This window comes from Petaurus breviceps, unplaced genomic scaffold (assembly GCF_028583685.1).
Source record: "Petaurus breviceps papuanus isolate PSGF00001 unplaced genomic scaffold, PetGlider_PUasm1.0 175, whole genome shotgun sequence".
Classification (NCBI taxonomy): Eukaryota; Metazoa; Chordata; class Mammalia; order Diprotodontia; family Petauridae; genus Petaurus; species Petaurus breviceps.
The window spans coordinates 12,865,446-12,882,569 of NW_027185764.1; the positions used below are offsets into that span (position 1 = coordinate 12,865,446).

The 17,124-nt window shown below is 41.8% G+C and overlaps 1 protein-coding gene across 1 annotated transcript in view; it reads left to right on the forward strand.

Moving 5' to 3' along the window:
• Positions 1 to 4,805: 4,805 nt before the first annotated feature.
• CARD11 (caspase recruitment domain family member 11) overlaps positions 4,806 to 17,124 on the forward strand; it is a 148,296-nt gene continuing 135,977 nt past the window's right edge. Inside the window, exon 1 of the mRNA XM_069084770.1 lies at positions 4,806 to 5,352. The gene's annotated coding sequence lies outside the window, so the exon portion shown is untranslated. The remainder of the gene's footprint in view (positions 5,353 to 17,124) is intronic.

Consider the following 17,124-nt stretch of genomic DNA (forward strand, 5'->3'; position numbering starts at 1 on the left):
CCCCTTTGCACTCTTAAAAATTATTGAGAACCCCTTCCTCTCACAAAGAGCTTGTGTTTATGTAGGTTATAGCTGTTGATATTTACTGAACTAGAAATGCAAACATCAGTATTATTATGTGTAACCCAGCCTTCTCTGGGCATGCCTAGTTCTAACACGGAGGTGCCCTTAAAGGGGCTTTTGGAGCATGCCCAGTTTGTCCAAAGTATAACTTGGTACTGTGTGGTAGAGGATAAAAGAAGCTTAGGTTTTAGGCAAACTGGACATGCTCCAAAGGCCCCTCAAGGGCAGCTCTGTATTGGAACTGGATACTCCCAGAGAAGCCAAGGTTACATACCAAAAATATATTTGACCTCATGGACATCCTGAAAGGATCTCTGTGGACCATACTTTGAGAACCATGGGACTGTGTGATGGCTAAGGCCTCCTCCAGCTCTTACAATTCTATGAGCTCTATGGCCAAACCAGCAATAGAATCTAGTATTCTTTCCACTATATTGTGATCATACAGAGGAAAAGCAAAATAAAGCATTGCATCTGGATTTAGAGGACTTAGGTTCAGATTTTGGATCTGTGTTCTAGGGCAAATCACTTAACCTCTCTGAGTCTCAGTTATGATCTCCTATGAAGATTCTTGTGAGTTTGCATCTTGATATCCTCCCTCTACTATTTATTAACTATTTTCTATTTATCTCTCTGCCCTTTACTTTTTTCATCTATAAAATGAAGGAATTGAAGTCATTAAATGGTCCCTTCTAACTCTGAATCCTATGTTTCAGATCATACCTCCATAAGTCTCCTACCCCACCTCCAGGATAGTTTCAATATTCAATAGCTATGCCTTTAAAAGCTGGGGGTATTATAAATAATTATATATACATATATATATATATATATATATACAATTATAATAAACAAACTCATTTATTTTTGTTTTTTTTTTGGAGGGGAGAAGGTAGAGCAATTGGGGCTAAGTAACTTGCCCAAGGTCACACGGCTAGTTTTTTGTGTTAAATGTCTGAGGCTGGATTTGAACTCAGGTCCTCCTGACTCCAGGGCCTATGCTCTATTCACTGCACCACCTAGCCACTCCTACAATACACATTTATTAAGCACTTATTTTTGCAAAGAGAATAAAAAAAATTCCTGCCCTCAAGTAGTTCCCATTCTATTTCTGGGAATACAGCATGTACACAAACACAAATTCAATACAAAATAATTTTGAGATAGAAAGGGTGCCTTTCCTAGGAAAATCCAGAAAAGTATTATGTAGGAGATGGTGCGTGAGCTGAGCATAGAAGGTAGTCTATGAGGCGGAGGTGGGAAGGAAGTCATTCCACACAGAGGATAACTTCCACCGAGGCACAGGCGTGGAAAACGGAATATCACATATGGGGAACAGCTGGCAGGCCAGTTTGGCTGGAACATGGAGGATGTGAGGGGAAGTAATATCCAATAACCCTAGGAATAGAAGCTGCAGCCAGATTGTGAAGGGCTTTAAATGCCAAACGGAAGAGTTTTAATGTTATCCTAGAAGCAATAGGGATCCACCGAGTAGGGAAGTGATATGGTTAGACCTATACTTTAGGAAGCTTTTTTTAGTAGCTGTGTAAAGGATGGCTAGAATAAAGAAGTAACTGAAAACAGGAAGACCAATTAGGAGAATATTGCAACAGTCTGGAGGGAAGTAAGGAAAGGTTACGTGAGTGGAAAGAAGGGGTGAGTGCTAGAGATACTGTAAAGATGAAACTGCCGAAACAGAGCGACTTACTGGATTTAGAAGTTGGAAGAAAGAGAAGTCACCAAGGACTCCAAGGTGGAATGAATGAGGGGTATACACAAAGACGGTTTCAAGGTATCCCTGAAGTCAAAACTATTTTCCTATGTAACCCAGGTTTCTCTGGGCATGCCTAGTTCTAACATGGAGGTGCTCTTGGGGGACCTTTGGAACATGCCCAGATTTCCTAAAATGGCAGGAGAAATGAAATGGGGATAGTGCTATCAAAAGAAATGGGGAAGTTTGGAAGTAGGGTGAATGTAGGGGGAAATAGAATGAGTTCTATTTTAGGTATGTTAAATTGAGATGCCTTTGGAACATTTGGTAGAAATATCCAGGAGACAGCTGATTACGTAGTACTGGAGCTCAGTCTAGACATTAGGGCTGATAGATCTGGATTTGGGAGCTATCTGCAGAGGTGATAATTGAACGCATAGTAAGCTATGATACTACCAAGGGAAAGAGTAATAGGAAGGAAAGGAGAGGAGAGGAGAGGAGAGGAGAAAAGGAGAGGGGGAAAAGAGAATGGATGGGGAAAGGAGAGGAGAGGGGAGGAGGGGAAGAAGACAGGAGGGAAGGGAGAGGAAGGAAAAGGAAAGGAAAGAAGAAGGGATGGGAGGAGGAATGGGAGACCTTAAGGCCCAGACTTAGTGAGCATGAAAAGAACCATCATCTAGAAAAGATTAGTGAGAATGAAAGGCCAAACAGGTTGGACAAGAACGAATAGAGAATAGTTTTGTGGAAGCCAGAGGAGGAGAGAATATTCAGAAGGGGAAGAAGCTTCAAAGAGGTCAAGAGCAAGACTGGGAAAAAAAACAAAACACTGGATTTCATTCTCTGTGAGTTTACCAGTAAGGTTGTAACATTATTGGTAATCCTGCAGAGAGTAGTTTCAATTGAGTGATGGGTTAAGAAACCAGATTGGAAGGGATTAAGAAGTGACTGGAAGAGGAGGCAATGGAAACAACCTTTTCTAGTTTAGCTATGAAAGAGAGAAGAGATATAATTACAGATATTGATGGAGTGGAAGGTTCAAAGGTAAGATTTTTTTTAATAGAGAAGACTTGGGCATTTTTGAAGGCAGTTGAGAAGGACACAATAAATAACATGAGAATGAATATTAGAAAAAAGCAAATAATAGAAAAGGGCAAACTCGCAGAGGAACTGGAAGAAGATGGGATCAATGCCCAAATGGAGGGATTGGCCTTGACTAGAAAGTCCACCAAAAACTGGAGCAGAGGATAATTAAATGAGAGATGAAGAAGGGTTCTGAGTTGTAGAGTGGGGGGGAAGAAAAAGCTCAAGACAAATGGCACCTAATTTCTCAGTCAAATAAGAGGTGAATTTCTCTGCTGAGAGGGTGGAATAGAAAGTGACATTAATAGGTCTGCTCCTCCAAGTTGCTAAGATTTCATGATCTTATACACTTGGACCATACTTCTCTTATTTGATTTATCTTCTTTCTTAGTTATTTTATTTGTGTAGTGCCTTTCCCCTAGAAAAATCTAGGGAATTATTTTTGAGAATTAAAAACTAGAAGAACTGTATCAGGAATGGGGAGAAAAGTTGGGTTGGAAAATAACAAAACTGAGTACCAATGAGAGGGATAGGTTGTTGAATAGGAAGGGCTTGCAATGGAAAAGTCAAATCTCTAGGAAGAAATCTGTCGAACTCCTAGGATGTTTCCTATCAAGCAAGTAGCAATACACTTATGAATGTCGAGTTGATTGATTTTCTGAGTGGAGGGACATGAGGCTTAAAGTCAATTTGGGTAAACTCATCACTCCTTTCCAGAAACAACAAAGAAAGGAAGAAAGGAAGGGGGGAGGGAGGGAAAGAAGGAAAAGAAAGAAAGGGAAAAAGAAAGGGAGGGAGGGAGGAGGGAAGGAAGAAAAAAATGAAAATTTAGGCAAGTTTATTTCAAGAGAAATGATGAAAACTATATATATTGTACAGACATACAAATATTTTATACAAGAATTTATGCAACCAACATATTTTCCCATCAACCAATCAACAAGAATTTATCAAGCAACTACTGAGTGCCAAGCACTGTGCAAGGTGCTGGGGAATTAAGGAGGTAGATTGATAAGTGGATGGATAGATAGATGGATAAATATTGATCGATAGGCAGATAGATGATAAATGGAAAGATATAAATGCAAGGAATGAAACAATCCTTTCTCTCAATGAGCTAGCATTTTAATGTCGTAGACAACAAGTTTTCAAGTATTTAGAGAATATCTTAAAGATAAAGAACAAAAATAAATGCAAACTAGTTAGTGAAACGTGGTTTTAGAGGAAAGAAACTAACAGTTTGGGGGCATCAGAAAAGGCTTCCTGCAAAATGTGGTGTTTTGAGTTGAATCTTGAGGGCTAAGAGAGGAATTCTGTGAGGGAACGCATTCTAGACGTGGAAGACGGCTCCCAACGAAGGCAGAGAAAGGGGAGATGGTTTAGCTCCAACAGAAAGAATGCCTTGGACAGTGGTCAGGAGGTCAGAGGATGCAGACCTATTCTGGCAGAATTAAAAGTGCTGAAGACAAAAAATGCTGAAGGTGATTGCAAGTCAGATCTAAAGAGGCTGATGGAGAAAAGGAAGATAGAGGAAGATAGTGGATGTTCAGAAATGGAGCCCTATTTGTTTTTCATCTTTCTTTGAAAAAGTCTTATGTTTGGAGTCTTATGTTTCAAATGATTTTGACTGAAAAGTGGCATGACAACTTCTTCAGAAATGACTTAAATTCCTGGAGAAAACGATGGCCCACACTCTGGGGCTACCAAGCTCTGTTTCTGAAGAGACAGAGGCCAGAAAAATGCTATTCCTTTGGGGCTCTGCACAACTCAAATCCATGTGCATTCTCAGGCCTACAGCTGCAGGTAGGACAGCCCAGCTTTCTTAAACCAAGACACAGACAGCCTAAAGCTTCCAGAGGGGCCCCAAGGAGTCAAGTCTTTCGCCTCCTCCTCCTCCGTCCCCAACCCCCTACCCCCATCCCCCATCCCCGTCTTTTCTCTAGCTTTCTCTTTCCAGACGTCTCACTTCCCTCTTTCTCCAGGGTAATTCTGGTTCATTCTACGTCCTTCAACAAATCCTTCAGGTCTTAACTTTTTCTCCGCTTTCTTAATTTTTTTTCTAACCTTTTGCATTTTTTTAGTCTCATTTCCTGTCTGGGTTTTGCATTTCCCTCCCCCGCCCCTCCCAGCCTATGACACACTTTCTCTCTTCTTTTTTAATCCTTTTCCCCCCTCTTTTATTTGCTCCAAGCTCATTCCTTTGGGCCTTCGCGTAAGCCCCCTGCCTCTCTTTTCTTCTCCACCCCCCATCTGCTCTCCCCGGAGTCGTGGGCGCAGCGCTCAGTCCCAGAAACCCCATCACCCCGACCCCAGCCTCTCGCATCACCACTGGGTTTCACTAGGCGCCCCAGCCCGCCCGCCCTCCGACAGGAGAAGGGAGAGGAGGGTCTTCGAGTAGGTCTGGGCCTGACGGAGCCAGCCAGTGCTGGGGCATGTAGGAGGAGCGCCACGGACCGGGACCTGGACCTCCTGCGAAGCGCAAAGCATGAGTGCTCGAGGTAGGAAACTCCGAGAGCCGATTGGGGGGCACCCGTTCCCCCCGACGGTGGCTCGGAGGGTGGGATGTGTGGGTCGAGCCGCAGAATCCCTCCTCGCAACCCCCAGGGTCTAGGAGGTTATTTCTGGGTTTGTCTCTATTTCGGTCTCGGTCTCTGTGTGCGCCCCTGTCTCTGTCATCCTCTCTGTCTCTTCCCCATTCTCTTCTTTCTCCCCTTCTGTAAGAAGGGAGGGTCGAGTTACACTGAAGGGGAGAGGGAGGTGGAGTGTGGGGTGAAGAAACTACTGAGGAGGAACGTCCTTCGTGCACCTGCCCGCGAGAGAAAGCAAAGTCCTCAGACTTCCCGGAAGCCTGAAACTTTTGGGGACTCGGGGGCAGACCAGACCGGGGGGCTGGGGGCGATCCAAAACTAGGAGAAACCCAGAAAGACCTGGACTGGACGTGAGGGGAGGGGAGAGATTAGTTAGAGCCCCCGCCCTGCCCCTGGGAAAGACTGAGGGCGTGAAGGAAGCCAGCCTTGGGGCTGGGGGCGATGCTTCAGACCTGACCTTGGGAGCACTTAGCTGCGGTGCTCTTTCAGAGTGCGGGTCCTTCCGCCTTCCGCGATGATGGGAACTTGACCCACGATTTAATATCACCTAGACTATGGGTGGATCTTTAATACTGCTGTTTTTCTTTCTGCTGACATTTGTACCCTGTATTGAAGATGGGTATGGATTAACCCACCCGAAAGAAGCGAGTTGGCTTGTCACTTAACTTTTGACCCAGTGCAGAGGCCTGTGACCAAAATCCCCTGACTCTGTACTAATCAAGCTATTGGGAGTTCGGCTTCAATCCTCTCCTTATTTTACCCTAATCTCCAACTCGATTTACCCTCAAAGCAGGTATAAGGAAATGATAGCGAAGACTTCGAAATCAAGGGATAAATTGGCAAACAAAAGTATATCATAACAGTCTTGTAAAACAGTTGAAAATTGGGAAGGTTTTTGGCAGATTGGGAAGAAAGTGGAGCGCTGTCTTTCCCCAGATTTGTCAGTGGTATCAACCTTGGAGCGCAGTATAGATAGATAATACGTCTTAAATGAGAACAATGCTCCAGATGGAACGAATGAATGAAAAACATTTATTAAGAACTTGGTGTCAGTCATTTTGCCAATCGTTGGAGATAAAGAAACAAAAATCAAGACAGTTTCTGCCCTTTAGGAGCCTACCTACATTCTGATAATAGCTAGCATTTATTCAATGTTTTAATGTTTGCAATTTGCTTTACAAGAGTATGTCATTTTAATCTCACAACTCTAGGAGACATGTACAATTATCATCCCCATTTTGCAGTTGAAGAAACTGAGGCAAAAAAAAAAAAGATTAAGCAATTTACCCAGGGTCACACAAATGTAAGTAGGTGTCTGAGGCCTGATTTGGAGTCAGGCCTTCCTGACTCCTGGTCCAGTATGACAGGAAGATAATCCATATAGGGGAAGGCTGCCTAGAGGGAGTTAGGTGTAAAGTTAGGGGAAAGTGATGAGTTGGAGTTAATAAGTTCAGAGTTCAAAACCTGCCTCAAAGTCTAGCTGTGAGAGACTGGGCAGATCACTTAATCTCTCCAGGCCTCAGTTTCTTTATCTTTAAATATGAGGGGATAAGACTTATTCTTGTTGAGTTGTTTCAGTTGTGCCTGACTTTGTGACCCCATTTGGGGTTTTCTTGGCAGGGATACTGGAGTAGTTTGCCATTTCCTTCTCCAGTTCATTTTACAGATGAGGAAACTGAGGCAAACAAGGTGAAGTAACTTGTCTAGGGTCACATAGCTAGTGTCTAAAGCTAGATTTGAACTCAGTCTTCCTGACTCCAGGCCTGGTACTCTATCCACTGTGCCAATGTTAGACTTAATGACTTCCAAATTCTAGCTCTAAACCAAAGATGCTATGTTTTGGTTTAAGTGACAGGGATAATATTGGAGCCATAAGGTGGTGGAGAAGAGGTGAGTATGCTGCAAGCATTGGGATAAAAGAAGTTTTGCACCTAAGTTCATTTTGTTTTTGTTTTAATGTCACCCAACAAGTAAAGTAGGGAAGGTGTGTCTAGACTGCAGTTCATATGGAAAAGATGTGAGGGTTTCAGTGTGCTACAAACTCAATGTGCCATAACAATGTGGTCTTGGACTCAAATCTGCATGCACAGAAATCCTTGTTCTCCCTGGGCAGGCCACATAGAGAGAGCCCTGAGCTCACATCTGGAGGCTACAAATCAGGGCTTGATATATTGTTTTGTTGATTGCTAGGCTGAAGAATGTGATGGAGAAAATGCTAATAATGCAAGTCAATCATCTGTCAGGTACAATCTTTTTTGGGGGGAAGGAGGCCTAGTTGTTAAACATTTGCTAACACATTCCAAGAGGATAGTGACCAGACCAGTGAAGTGTTTGGAAACCACGACATACACAGATAAATAGCATAAAGAAGGCCAGTCTTTTAAGTATTTGAAGGCCCATTATGTAGAAGAGAGATTAGGTTGTCCTGCTTGGCCCAGAGGACAGAACTAGGGGCCACGGATGGAAATTGCAGTGAGGGAGATTTTGACTTGATCTAAGGGAAAATGTCTTGACAATTAGGACTATCCAAAAGTGGAATTGGTGGCCTCTGGTGAAATGAGTTCACTGTCACAGTGGTCTTTAAATGAAGACTGGAGGATGACCATTTGTCAAGAACAGATTCTTCCTCTGGTATTTGTCAAACTGCCTCCCAGTTCTGAGGCTGTACATGATTCTAGGTTCTTCCCATCATTTTAGCTAAATAAGAAATATTTGATTTTAGGAAATGCAGAGAGTTTCCTGATTCTGAATCTGCTCAGTTTTTTAAATACCTAGTCCTATTTTTCCAGGGATGATACTTACTTAGAATCGATAAAGCATTTTGGAGTTTTGATTGTCTGCCTTGCGTTGTACTAGGAATTATGGTGGATATAAGAGGGATGAGTCACCATGGTCTCTGCCCCCAAATAATACTAATGCTTAGATGATAACATCTGCCCCATGGAAGCAGGATATATGTGGTATAGTGGAATGAACATTAGTTTACATTAGAGTAGTAAAAAATCTATTACTGTAGATTTAAATCTGGAATGGCCCTCAGAGGTCTTCTAATCTAATCCCCTCATTTGGTAAATGAGAAAACTGAGTTTCAAATAGGTTGTGACTTGGACAAGGTCATACAGATAGCATATGGCAGAGCTAGAATTTGAACTGGGTTCTCTGCCTTCAAAGTCCAGTTTCATTGCTCCATTCTACTTAGGTCCAGAATCAGAGGACAGTGTGGTACACTGGCTCTTCAGTCAGAGGACTTGGGTTCCCTCTCTGGTTAGTTTCCTCATCTGTAAAATGGGGGATAGGAGTGTTGGGTTGATTGGTTTCTGAAGACCCTTCCAGCTTCGGTTCTAGAGCTATTATTCTATGATCTCATAAGGGGGTTTAGGTCAAGTGTTCTGCTGCTTATTAAATGATCTGCCCAAGGTCATACAGTTAGCCTCTCTAGGCCTCAATTAACTCTCTTGTAAAATGGGGAGGTTGGATTAGATGATCTCCAAAGATTGTTCCAATTCTAAATTCAGTGAACCAGGGATATGCTAATTAATTAAGTGCTTTAGTGCAGAATTGGGAGGCATGATTAGAGGCTAGAATTGTAGTATAGAAGGATTCTTGGCACGCATGGGGCTTGAGTTTGGACTTGAAAGGTAGATAGAATTTGGATAGGTGGAGAGGAATGTGGAGGGTATTTAAGGCTATCATGTGTCTGAAGCTTACACTAGTTTCATTTTTGTAAATCTAGGCTACCTACTGCCCTTTTCAGAAAGGTCTGCTGAAGAGGACACTTAGAGGAAGTTTGGGTCTTGGAGGGAGAGGGAGAAGGAAAGGCCCATGGAGCCCAAAGAGCCCCCACAAGTACAGATTATCCCTCTTCATATATTAAAGGCTAAGTCAAATCAGGGTTTTTAGATGATTATTATGAAAAGAACCATCTAAAGCCAACTCTCCTCAAAGTCAATGGCCAATGGAGCTAGCTTTTAAAATACCTTTCAACATTCCTTTCCCCTTACATATGCAATATAGGTTTAAGCCAATTCTTTCTTGCAATAGAGGTGACTTGGTCTGATGAGTCACGACATCCCTGGGGTAACCACTTCAACACAGGAAACAAAATATATCTTTTTTTTTTTCTTGCAATCCTAAACCTGCCCTTTATTCTAAAAACGAAAAAGGGAGAGTCAACCAATAAAGTCTGTCTACTGAGATGTAGGGACCTTTCCCTGTTCCTGGATGTTCCTTGTGAGAGGTACCTTCCTCTCACCTGGCGGTGCCATCAAATCTCTAAAGAGAAATATTTGGGTGAATTTAAAGTAGGGGTATGCAGAAATTTAAAGGAAAGATTTGCTACAGTGCTACCTTAAAAACCCTTCCCTCCTACTAATCCTGTGTCAAGAAAGAGAAGAATTAAGCCAAGTTTCTCTCTGGATTCTAGGCATCTCACAGGTGCACACATTCCAGACACAGGTATGGCTGCCAGCAAACCCTCCCCTAACATTCTCCTCAAAGATTCTGCCTACGCCCTTGAGGTACTCCTCCTTTCTGGGTCAGTGGTTTTAATGGGGTGAACATTTTCAGGAGGGTAGCCTTTTGGGTTGTGATTTGTTCAAGGGCTCAGGGATTATAATGGCACTGTCAAATTTATGTAATTGGTGTCTGTGGCACAGATCCAATGAGTAATAAAAGCTTTTCTGTTTCAGCTTCCTCAGTCATTCCTCTCCCCCTCCCTCCCTTCCTCCCCTCCTCCACCTTCTTCCATCCCCGATTACTCTTGCCCCTCACTGACAAAGAATGAACCTACTACCAGTCTATTATACTATGGTTTCCCTGGGAAAGGTTACCTAGGTCCTCCTATGTTCGCAGTTTGATTAGTGAATTACTCCTATGTGGGCATTTATTTGGAGGGTGTCAGCAAGAGGAAAAAAATGGTTTCTTGGAGTCTTGTATAAGATATGCTCCTTAAAGAAGGTATTTGGTTCTCTATGGAATTTTCATACCAAAAATGGGCAGCTAGGTGACACAGTGGGTAGAGGGCCAGGCCTGGAGTCAGAAGGACACATCTTCCTGAATTCAAATCTGGCCTCAGACACGTAACTAGCTGTGTGACCCTGGGCAAGTCACTTAACCTTGTTTCCCTCAGTTTCCTCTTTTATAAAATGAACTGGAGAAGGAAATGGCAAACCACTCCAATATCTTTGGCAGGAACACCCCAAATGGGGTCACAAAGAGTCAGAAATAACTGAACAGTAACAACAATAATAATTATAGTTGTTTATATGTTGTCTCTCCTAGACTATGAAGTCCTTGAAAAGAAAGGCTGTTTTTGTTAAGTTCTGACATTTTTATTTTGTTTTGTTTTGTTTTGGGGGGGAGCAAGGACACTTTCTTTATAGTGCCAGCACTTAGAGTGACTAGCCTGTAGAAGATACTTAGTAATTGTTTGTGGACTTCAAAAAACTTTTTCCACCCAACCCTCTCACTTTTACCCCTGTCTATAAACTCTATACACCTTAGTAGCCTGGAAGGGAGAGTAGCAATTTGACTAGGTAATGGAATGATACCTATAGCTGACATATAGGTAGACTATAAGGTTTGGCAAATCCTTGACATATTTCTCAATCCACCAGAATTAAGAGCTTGCTATGTGCCAGGCAGGGCTACAAAGACAGCCTTTGCCCTCCGGTACTTACCTTTTATGAGGAGGGATAACATGCACGTAACCTGACTGTGGGTGTATTTAAAGGAAACAAGCGTTTATCATGTGTCAAGCACTATGCTAAACACCATTATTTCCATTTTATAGTCAAGGAAATTAAAGTAAAATGACTTGTCCAGGGGCATCCAGCTAGTAAAGTGTCTGAGGTCCAATTTGAACTCAGATCTTCCTGGTGTTGCCCTAAAATCGACTTAACCTGTGACATCAGGGCCAGTATCCACTACACTATTTCAAGAAGAGGCCAGCGTGATTGCATTGAAAGATTTAAAGTCATTTCAGTGGATGTGAGGGTATGTGTGTGTTTGTGTGTGTGTGTGATAATATATGAACACAAAGTAAATACAAGGAAATTTTGAGAGAGAAGGCACTAGAAACTTTTTTAACCCCCACAACAACCCTGTGAAGTAAGTGCCACAGATGATATGATCCTCATTATACAGATGAAGAAACTGAAGCTAAGAGAAATTTCATGATTTGGCCCAGAGTCCATTGGCAGCAAGTGTCTAAGATGGGTTTTCTTCCTGACTTCGTCTCATCTACAGCTATTCCACGTTGACCCACGTCCATTCTCTTCTTTGAGTTTTTCCTTGGTAACCCAGTGGAGCCTATATGGGTATCTGTGTCAGTGAATTATCGCTTCTGCAGGGCTGTGCCTTTGGAAGTCTTCACTGGAACCGCCCTGGTCTATGATGTTCAGAAAAGAGAGAGAATTGACATTTATTTCCTAGCTTTTTCAGTTTCCAACCAAAGTCTTTCTTCTGCTTTTTTTCCCCAACAAGTAGGAGGCAGGGAGAGGTGGGTTGGGGGTGGGGGAGTGAAGGGAGGAGGTCATTTCCCATGAGCTAGATTTAGCTATGAGCAGCTTTTGAAAACTAACAATTGTTGAATCATCCTGCACCTCACTCCCCAACAAACCCTTATGGCCCGGCTTCCCCACTGGCCCTTTAGTTCTCTATATGAGCATGGCTGCCTGGGGGAGCTTCCTTCTTGTCGCACCCTCTGCTGCAGTGACTTATGGTACCAGCTTTGAATGGCAATAACAGGCTGTGCCAGAAATCACAGAGGCCTCAGAGGTGCCATCCAATGGCAAAATGGATGTCCCATTTTTTGATATAAGGGCAAACAAAAGCACAGTGTGGGTATTATTAGGGGTTTTATAAATTGTTACTTCAGTGAATAAATGTTGGTTTGAAGTAAAAACTGAATTTTATTGACATTAGTATTTCAGTTTCTGCCTTTGAGTAAAGTCTGTGTAATTCATTGAGAGTCAAGGGAGGGAAAAACCAGGCATATTATAAAGGGAATTGAGTATAGTTAGCTCAATTTCTAAAATAGTGAGTTTGAATAATAATGATACCGCATACTTTCTCACACAGAATGTTCTGTCAAAGGGTTCTCAGCTGCTTTTCAAAAAGTAACTCATTAATCTCTACGGTGCCTCTGGGAATTGAGCAGTTATGCCTATTTATTTCACTGATGGAGAAACTGAGGCATATAGCATTTGGGCAGGACTTTTCATTTCCAGGGCAGTTTTCTAACCATTAGAAAGCATTCCTTTCCATGTGGTCAGAGGAAGAGTATTGTGTTTTATTTTTTAAGCACTCTGGAAAGGCACGCTTTCTGAGATTTTTTTTTTTTGTGGGGGAGAGAGATAAAGGCTGGGGATGGAAAGAGATAATAGGTAGGAATTTTGAAGACATACAAGTACAGAATGCCATATGGCTGCTGTAGGAGCTAAGTGCTCTGAACGCCTAATGGATCTTCTCCCTTTTTTCTTTTCAAATTATATGGACACATTTTTCACTAGCTAATTTTGAAATATAGCTTTTTGATGCATAAAAAAGCCTCCGTATATTATAGCAGAGTCAGCCTAATTGGGCATATGAGACAAAATCAAATGAGATAATAGATGTGTAAGAACACTTTGAAAAGTATAAAGTGCTATAAAGATGTAAGGTGTGTACTTTATAGGCATATTCAGGTGGTCTATTTGGATATGTTCTCTGAATGGGGGCATATCATTTCCTCTATAATCTGGAAGAGCCAGCCCCACAGAAATTAGGAGCATGAAATAAGAAAGTCCTGAAGATTTTCTGAATGCATTTAAGAAGGGCTATTCATTCACTTAGTCAGTAAAGAATTACTGAGTACACATTGAGCAAATGGTACACTGAGTCTTGGACAGATGGCCAGCATGATCAGATCAGCCTGTTCTCCTCTGTTACCTGTACCATATGAGAAATAGAAGAACTCTAGACACAGAAGTGGACTATTTAGGGAAATGATCTTAGAGCAAGATTGTACTTGCAAGTCAAATGTTAAATTTGCATTGTGATCATTTACACCTTAGAAAATTTAGCAAATGCTACAAATCTAGGCTTGACCTATTTTGTTGATTGTCTGTCATTCTTATTTCTTTTCCCAATTTTTTCTCTACCTTTCTTATTTGATTTTTAAAATCTTTTTTTGAACTCTTCCAGGAATTCTTTTTGGCCCTGAGATCAATTCACATTTTTTGTAGAGTCTTTGCATATAGTAGTTTTGACTTTGTTGTCTTCTGAGTTTGTGTTTTGATATTCCCTGTCACCATAGTAGCTTTCTATAGTTAGATTTTTTTGTTTGCTCATTTTTCCAGCCTTTCTCTTGATATCTAAATTTATGTTCATGTTGGGCTCTGCTGCTGGAGTGGGGGGGGGCGTATAATTTCAAGCTTCAGGTTTTTTTGTCTAGGTTTTTTCAGAGCTAATTCTAAGAGTCTGTAAGTTTTCAGTTCTTCCAAGGTGGTATGATCTAAGAGAGGTGTAGTCACTGTTCTCCTGGCCTGTACTCTGGTCTGTTTTCTACCATAGGCCTGTGACCCAGGACTTCAACCCAGATCTGAGTGTGGGCAATGCAGCAGAGTCTTGCACCCAGCACAAGCAAAGGGACCTCTGTAATTTCCTTTTGACCAGTTGTCCAACCCCCCATTACTGTCTGTGAGCTGAAAGCTCTGGGAGCTGCTGATTCAGTTACTCCCAAGGCCTGCTGCTGGTTTGCTGGGGCATAGCCTTCACTATATTGAGCTCGATTCTCACCCCAGTGCTACAGACCTTCCTTGCTGACTTTCTAAGTTGTCTTAGGCTAGAAAATTGTCTCACTCCATTCTTTTGTGGGTTCTGCTGCTCAAGAATTCGTTTTGAGGCATTATTTAAAATTGTTTAGAGGGGAATTTGAGAGAGCTCAAGCGAATCTCTACCTTTTCTTTGCCATCTTGGCTCTACCACCCTGTTGATTGTCTTGACTTAAGAAAGTGATGGGTGGAAATGATAATAATATAAATTAAACTTAAAAGTGTTTCATGCATATAGACTTTTTTTCTAGAGAGCTGGTTGTTAAACATTTACCATTATACTACTGACCTGTAGTTGTGCTATATTTTAGTCATCCTAGGTTCATTGGCAGATGTTATCCAGGCAGTCTGAACCTTGCTAGTTTCAGTATCCTACTGCAGACCTGGATATAGTCGCTTACCCTTAAATAAACTATGGGGGCTCCCTTTTATCTCTACCATGTTTCCCCTATAATAAGACACTGTCTTATTAATTTTTCTGGACAGAAAAACACCAGAGGGCTTATATTCAGGGGAGGGCTTATTTTAATGAACATTGACAGCAATTTTAATAAACAGGTAAATGTGAACCAAAAATGTACCTTTATTCAATAAGCAAATTACTGGGGAAGAACAGGATGACGCGCTCACTGCTGCAGCTCTGATTGGATGCAGCTCAGAGCATGGCGTGCGCAGGGAATCACCTTCACTACAGTAGCAATCTCAATAGGGCTTATTTTCAGGGGAGGGCTTAGTTTAGAGGAATCTTACACAGTAAGGGGAGGGCTTATTTTAGGGATAGGTCTTATTTATCGGGGAAACACGGTAGAATCAAATGAATACAAATTCCTCTGATTGGCATTTAAAACCCTTCACAGTCTGGTTTACAGACTTGCCATAAATTACTCCTTCTCAACACATTCTTTGGTACATCCAAACTGGACCACTCACTGTTCTTCATATATGACATTGTATCACATATCTCTGCCTTTGCACGGCATTTCCCCTGTTCCCAGAATATATTCCCCCCTCATCTCTACCTCTTTACTTCCTGCAAATTTGTTGTTGTTTAGATATTTCAGTCATGTCTAGCTCTTTGTGACTCCATTTGGGATTTTTTATTTTGAAGGGGGAAGGCAGGGCAATTGGGGATAAGTGATTTGCCCAAGGTCATACAGCTATTAAGTGTTAAGTGTCTGAGGCTGGATTTGAACTCCAGGGCTTGTGCTCTATTCACTGCACCACTAGCCACCCCAATTTGGGATTTTCTTGCCAAATATATTTGACTGGTTTGCCATTTCCTCCTCCAGCTCATTTTACAGATGAGGAAACTGAGGCAAACAGAGTCACACAGCTAGTAAAGTGTCTGAGGTTGGATTTGAATTCAAGTCTTCCTGATTCCAGGCCCAGCAGTCTATACACTGCACCACCAAGTTTCTTACAAAGCTCAGCTTAGATGTCATCTCTTATAGGGGCCTTTCCTGATATCCCCACCTGTAAATGTCTCCACCCCCTGCTAATTACCTTGTTTCTCTAGTCATCCTGATGAATATCTGGCCACTGGACCCAGATGGCTCTGGAGGAGAAAGTGAGGCTGGTGACCTTGCACAGCCCTCCCTCCCTCAAATCAAAGTCAACTGCAAGCCACATCATCATCTCCCTGATGCCATGGTCCTCTTCAAAAATGAAGGAAAAGCACAATAGTATTTATCTTGCATATACTTTTCTTTGTGTGTATGTGTCTTTCCCCATGGGATGTAAGTTTGTTGAGGGCAGGAACTGTTTCGTTTATGTATTTGTATACCCAAGACTTGGCAGAGGATCTGGCCCAGAATAGGTACTTTATGAATGCTTATTGACTGAATGAATGCTAACCCATTCATTCTGGGTAAACATTGGCTTATTCTACATAAATGATAGATAGAATATTCCTATTGCTATCGTATCTTTACTATTATTATTTACTAATGCAATTCTGGAGACAATTACATGGCAGCTAGGTGACACAGTAGATAGAATGGTGGGCCTGGAGTCGGGAAGACCTGCATTCAGATCTATGTGACCCTGGGCTAGTCACTTAACCTCCGCCTCAACTTTCCTCAACTCTAAAAATAGGGATAATGATAGTATCTACCTTCCGAGTTTATCGTGATGATTAAATAAGATAATATTTGTATAATACTTAGCACAGTGTCTGGCACAGAGTAGGTACTTTAAAAAAATGCTTGTTTCCCTCCCTCCCAAATGGACAGCCACGTAGTAGAGAAACAGCAATGGACTGAGAAGCAGAACAGTGGTTGTCCAAGCTTATGTAGTGACTTACTATATGACCTTAAGCAGACCTCTTAGTTTCTCTGAAACTCAGTTTCCTCATATATAAAGCAAAACGAATAACACCTGCCCTGCTTGCCACCCAGTGATGTTATGAGGCATGCCTGAGAAAACGGATGTAAAAGCATATTGAAGATTAAAAGTTGCCACACAAATATGGCAACATGCCAAGATGCCCAGGTGTTTGCCTGGGGTGGTGGGAGGGAGGAGTAATTTGCATCAGTGAAGGAAGTAACTACATAAATAAAATCACAGCTCCATCAGCTTCAGGTATTTCTGTATAACGGTGGATTGAGAACTGCCCTTGGAGCCAGGGAGATCTGCATCCAAGTTTTGACTCTGACATGTACAGAGCTGGGACAAATCACATAATTTTTCCTCATCTCAGGAAACTCTTTAAAACAGGAATTTTTAACCTGGGGTCCATGTATCCCCAGTGGATCTGTGGATAGATGAATTTTTAAAAAATATTTTGATAACTATATTTCGATATAATTCATTTCTTTTGTAAGCCTAGGTATTTTGTTTTCTGCATTTAAAAACTTTATGATGAGAATAT